Here is a 6,000-nt window from a genome sequence, read left to right as displayed (position 1 = left end):
CCATGGAGAGGCCGCGGAGCGCGGGCGGCGCATCGGGCCCGGGCGCAGTCTGCGGGCGCTCGGAGGGGGCCCCACCTGGTCGCGGAGCCTCGGCCGGAGAGGCGGGGCCCGGCTTCCCGGAGGCGGCGGCGCCTCCTCCAGCCCGAGCGCGCGCTCCCCGGCGTCCGGCGCACGCGCGAGGCCAGGAGGGAGCGCGCCCCGGCGGCGGCGGCGGCGGCGGGAGGAGGAGGAGGGCGGCCGAGGGGAGCCTAGCCGCGCGCGCGGCTGTGGCGGCGGCGGCGGCGGCGGCGGCGGCGACCTGAGCCGGGCGGAGTGGAGAGCGAGGGAGGGGACGGAGGGAGAGGGAGGCGGAGGGGAGTGAGAGCCGCATTTCCAGTTCCCAACTACGAGCCGCGAGTTTGTAGATGGGGCTGCTCGGTGACGCCTGCCGCTGAGAAAGAGCAGCGGCGGCGGGCGGAGAGGAGCGACGGCGGCGCGGAGGAAGCCGAGGTGCGAGTCGGTGAGTTGCCGGGGCCCCCACGTCACTCGGGTAACGGTCTGGCCGCGCGCCGGGCCGGGCCGGCGGGGGGCGCCCTGTTGCTCGTGGCTTCGCGCCACGCGGGGACCCCGCCCCGCCCCCTCAGCACCTGGGCTTGGGCGGGCGACGGGGGCTGCTCCGCTCGGCCGGCGCGGGAGGGGCGCGCTCTGCCGGGCCCCGGGCTCCTGGCGGGCGGGCCGAGCGCGGCAACGTGTCTGGCCCATGCCGCCGCGCCCCGCTCTCGCCACGCGCTCCGCGGCGCGGCCCGGGCGGAGGCAGGGCTGGGGGTGCGGGGCCCCCTCCGGCCGCCGGCACCCTCTGCGGCGGGAGTGACGTTAAGACTTGAATGGAGGAGCCGTGCTGGGGGCGGTTGTGGCCGTGACAGACACCTTCGGGGTCGGTCCCCAGCGGGGGCGGCTCCACCGGCCTCTCGCTGCCTCCCAAGCTCCGAGTTCTTGGGGGAGGAGGCTTTGGGCAAGTACTGCTGCCACTTCCGAGGCACGAGACTCCAGTTTGGCCAGAGTGGTTGTGGGCCGAGCACACGCTACTCCGGAGGCGTTTGCGGCTGAGGCAGTGCTTTCCGATTCTGGGTACGTTGGTCTGGAACCAAAAAGGTGCTTTTTTTTTTTTTTTTGGTGGGGGTGCTTTTTTGGGCGAGGTGGAGGGCCAGGAGGGAGCCGATGGTCGGTGTGATGACAGGATGTGGATTGGTTGATGGGGTGTGTTTTGCAGAAGGACTTTTTAACACTTTCTTGGGAGTTACGTCTCCATTTCCCCAGCTCCTGAGGTTAAGCTGGAGATTCCATCCATTCAACTTCCATCAGCTGGGGCACGTTAAGAGGGGTCGGGGGTAGGAGAGGAAGGTAATTGAAGGCTGATGGGGAAGCTCAGAAAATTCACCGCATTATTTACAAACAGCCGGTTAAGGTCAAGCTAGCCGCGTTTTACTCCTCTTCCATGCCTTTGGGGATGGTTGAAATTTTACTTGAGGCTTTCTCAATTGGTCGTCTTGTTATATGGCTCGGAACATTTGAGGTGCATTAAAATGCTCCTCAGTTGGCGTATGATTTAGCAGCCATTTCTTCCCGTGAAATCTTTCGAATGGTCGTTCGGAAACTTCTGTTTGTCGACTGTTTTAGGTGAGGTAACACGCTGGTACCAATGCGGAGATGGTTGCGGTACGTTGGTGTAAACGACGGACCTCAAAGTAGTATTGTATCAGGCCTGATTATAGTCAAGTCTTCTGAGGCCTGATTACAGTAAACAAAGAACTTTTTTGGGTTGTGTCATTTTAAGGTCATCTGTATCTGAAATCTATCATATATTTAAGTTCATGTTTTAAGTATACATTGGCACAGTGTGTTACTTTTTAAGGTCTATGCTTCTTTTAGTTTAGACTAGGGTTACATAATATACAAGTGGTAACATTTATAATGGCTCTGTTTTTGTCCTGTAGAGATTGCACACTAAATATGAAAAAACATTCTGGGATGTGTTTGTCCTTTTCTAATTGATGCTACTCACTCAATTCCTTTTCCGCTTGGAATTTCAAAATGAATTTTTTTCTTTCTTTACTGGAAAGAAACTGGAACGCTGGAAAAATTGGGGGCTTATGCAAGTCTGGTAGCTCTGTATAAGACAGAATCATTTTCTGTTCGGTAGGCCAACTGTTGGATTTTTTCTTGACGAATCATATTTTTCTTAAACATTCGTGGGAGCAGTTTGCATTTTTCTTGAGTCCCATTTCAGGCTGAAATTGTTCCAGAAGACTACACAGCCTGATACTCTAGCTCCTTCCCCCACTCTCTCTTTTAAGCTTGGGATAACCAAGAAAATCATAACTGAGAGGCTCTGTGTATGTTATCTGTGCTCTGTTTTGAAAATTGAAGTTGTTAGAGTGTTTACTACCCCTTTATAGAGTTTACCATTTAATAAATGATTAGCACAAGACAACCGAGATTTTAATTAGATACCCTTCACATTTTTTGACATCCAAACTTTGTTGAAAGTGAGTAATAGCATATTTTTGCTGAGAGTTACAAATAATACAGGATTAGGGGCGGTCAAAGGCTACCTAACTATAAAAATACTAAGAAAATAAATATTAAAATGGGCAAGAGAACCCATTTGTACTTTTTGTGTCGCTTGCTGTATTATAAATTACCTAGTTAGGTGGCTTTATAAAAAGAGTGTCTTGCCAGTTAGACTTAGGTTTTTAGCACTAGTGATAATTTTCTTTACAAGATGATTCATTTGGTAAGTGACCAAATTTGTTTCAGAACTTCACTTCAGGTAGATGTGGTTGACTTGCAATGGGTGTCCTGATATTTATTTCAGGAGGGATGAACACCTCTCCATTAGATAAAATACTTGGTTATTTGAGGATATCATTAAATTATTCCTAAAAAAAAAGAATGTACTGAGAAAACAACCTATAGGTTCTTTCCTTCCAAAAATAGTGCTCACATTTATGAACAACATAAGAGCAGAAAAGCATATGAAGTCTCTCTACGGATATGGTGCTAGCACTGAATTAAAGATTTGATTTCTTCTCTGTAAGTACCAGATTCTGCATAGATTGTTTTTTGTCAGTCTTGGAGAAGCTGCAATGGTTTTCTCACTCTTTCAGTTATTTGTATGTGACCGCTGGGGGGAGACGTCACAATTTAGGTTGTTGGTATCCCTCTCTCTACACTGCTACTAATCATTCCTGGGCACTTTGCCCAACTACTGGAAATATGTTGAGGAAGATGCACTTAGAATCCAGTCCTGATCAAGGTGTCTAAATGACTTTTATTTCTTTAAATCACACCATACTCAAAAAGTACCTCTCTCTATAAATTGTGTTTTTAACAGTTTACTTTTGGGTCTGTATTACATGGGCTAGCTAAACATCTAACGCAGTAAAAGAAGAGATTCATGAATATATTAGAGCTTTCAAAGATCTGACTTTACTGATATTAATCTTAGAAGCAGTGCAGGCTTAATTACTTGCTTTGTGTACATAGGAATTAGTTGTCTGGAAAAATCTGGACAGAATACCACTCTTCTCTGAGGTGTACTATATCCAAACCTCTTTAAACTGGTTGGTCTCTTATTTAAAAAAGCTTTCAGAGGGAGAGATATTGAAGCATCCTTTGTGCTTAATTTTGCCACATGGGGGAAGTTTCTCCTTTATCACAGTAATAGAGATAAGACCAAAACTCACAACTTTGTTGACCATTAAGCTGAAGCTATTCAGGAAAACCTCTAGCTCCCAGTCTTCTCTTCTGACAGTATTTACCTTTGTTAGTGTCCAATTCACTAATAAGTGAACAAAGGACATTATTTTTATAGTAGTTTATAAAGAACATAAATTCTTCTTAAAATCTTGATTGTAGTAGATTTATTCACTGTATAATGAGTAGGATAGAATTTGAAGTAGTTTCTATCACCTTTCTTAGTTTCTTCATTTTTACAATGGCTTCACATTTTTTTTCTTAAAATTCATAACTACAATAAGAGATATTTTCTGCTGAGGAAATGCAGATTCCTGGCCAACCTCAACATTGTGTTTACTACTTGGAGAGTAATTTCTAATGGTCTGCAAAGCAAAATGAGAAAGACAATGTAGTGAGTTTTTCATAAAGCTCAAGTTATTTTCAAATCCTTTCCTCTGCCTACTAGTTCCTATAATGGTCTGATTCCTACTTACTTTACTGACTCACAGCTTTTTCTCTTAGGTCAGTTGCTCCTTTACCACGTCTGTAGCATTCTCCCTTGTTCACTGTTTTCCATCTACCCAAGGCGTGTGTGCTCTGTCATATCTGACTTGTGACCTCACGGACTGTAGTCCACTAGGCTCCTCTGTCCATGGAATTTTCCAAGCAAGAGTACTAGCGGAGGTTGTCGTTTCTTTTCTCCAGAGGATCTTCCTGACTGAGGGCTCGAACCTGAGTCTCTTTTGTCTCCTGCACTGGCAGGTGGATTCTTTACCACTGCTCTGCTTGGGAAGCCCGTATTCCATCTGCATGGCCCTTCTTTTTTCCGCTCAGAAATGCCGTGGCTTGTTCCTGACTTAGGTCCGTTCCCTTTGCCTGGAATTGCCGTAAAACGTGACGCAGTGGCTCCTGTTCATCATTTCAGGTTTCAGTTCAGTAACTTCTTTTTCAGTTCAGTTACTTTCTCAGATAAGCATTACTGTGGAACCACCCTGTCAGAATGGCACCATCCTCATTTCTCCTTATCCCATTACTTTTTTTTTTTTTTTTGCAGATTGTTTATCATATCTGACTTTGTTTTTTATATTATTTTGTTATCTGTATACTCTCATTAGAACGCAAGCCCCATTAGAGCCGTGATTTTTATCTCTCTTGTCTTAACAGTATATTTCAAGAACTTAGACTTGTTCCTGGCACACAGCTGTCATTAAATATAAAAAAATCTGAGGTTCTATTCCTCCTGAGGCTTTGGTGTTAAAGTGTTCCTTTATGAAATGATATGAGTCAATGGTAGTTGTAGTAAGATAGTTGTAGTAAGTAGGCCACTTTGGGCTATAAGTTATAGAAATCCATTCTAACTGGTACTGGTATGAACAAAAAGTGAGATTTACTATAAAGATAGATGCAGAAGTGTCTAAAGGAATCCCAGGGCTGGGACTCTGGAACTCCAGCGCCAGCGGAGCACACTTCATCTCTTCTGTTTACTCTTCCCTGCGCATTTGTTTCATGTTTTCTAATGCTGTGGAGGACCACTTCCTAGTCCTCTTAACAGAAGATATGGCTCCTAAAATTTCCCTGTTTCTGGGCCCAGAAGTAAATAGATTTCTCTAGCACCCAAATACATGGGGAAACAGTGAGAAACTTAATTTTTTTTTTGGAGGGGGGCCTCCAAAATCACTGCAGATGGTGACTGCAGCCATGAAATTAAAAGACCCTTGCTCCTTGGAAGAAAAGCTATGCCCAACCTAGTCAGCATATTAAAAAGCAGAGACATTACTTTCCCAACAGAGGTCCATCTAGTCAAAACTGTGTTTTCCAGTAGTCATGTATGGATGTGAGAGTTGTACCATAAAGAAAGCTGAGCACCGAAGAATTGATGCTTTTGAACTGTGGTGTTGGAGAAGACTTTTGAGAGTCCCTTGGACAACAAGGAAATCCAACCAGTCCATCTTAAAGGAAATCAGTCCTGAATATTCATTGAAGGACTGATGCTGAAGCTGAAACTCCAATACTTTGGCCACCTGATGTGAAGAACTGACTCATTTGAAAAGACCCCAATGCTGGGAGAGATTGAAGGAGAGAGGAGAAGGGGATGACAGAGAATGAGATGGTTGGATGTCATCACTGACTCAATGGACATGAGTTTGGGTAAACTCCAGGAGTTGGTGATGGACAGGGAGGCCTGGCGTGCTGCAGTCCATGGAGTCACAAGGAGTCAGACACGACTGAGCGACTGAACTGAATTGACGCATAAGTTGCTGTAGGTGTTAGGGAAGAGGAAAG

General features: G+C 46.3%; 1 protein-coding gene across 2 annotated transcripts in view; it reads left to right on the top strand.

Annotated features, from left to right (window-relative positions):
* The first annotated feature begins 209 nt into the window (after nucleotides 1–209).
* PALS2 (protein associated with LIN7 2, MAGUK family member) overlaps nucleotides 210–6,000 on the top strand; it is a 131,676-nt gene continuing 125,885 nt past the window's right edge. The window contains exon 1 of one of the 2 annotated variants that reach the window (XM_040259767.1): nucleotides 210–499. The gene's annotated coding sequence lies outside the window, so the exon portion shown is untranslated. The remainder of the gene's footprint in view (nucleotides 500–6,000) is intronic. The other variant, XM_040259768.1, reaches the window with a different exon arrangement.

The sequence above is a fragment of the Oryx dammah genome, unplaced genomic scaffold, assembly GCF_014754425.2.
Source record: "Oryx dammah isolate SB20612 unplaced genomic scaffold, SCBI_Odam_1.1 HiC_scaffold_18, whole genome shotgun sequence".
Classification (NCBI taxonomy): Eukaryota; Metazoa; Chordata; class Mammalia; order Artiodactyla; family Bovidae; genus Oryx; species Oryx dammah.
The sequence above is the reverse complement of the archived record's forward strand: the minus strand, read 5'-3'. Positions and strand labels throughout refer to the sequence as shown.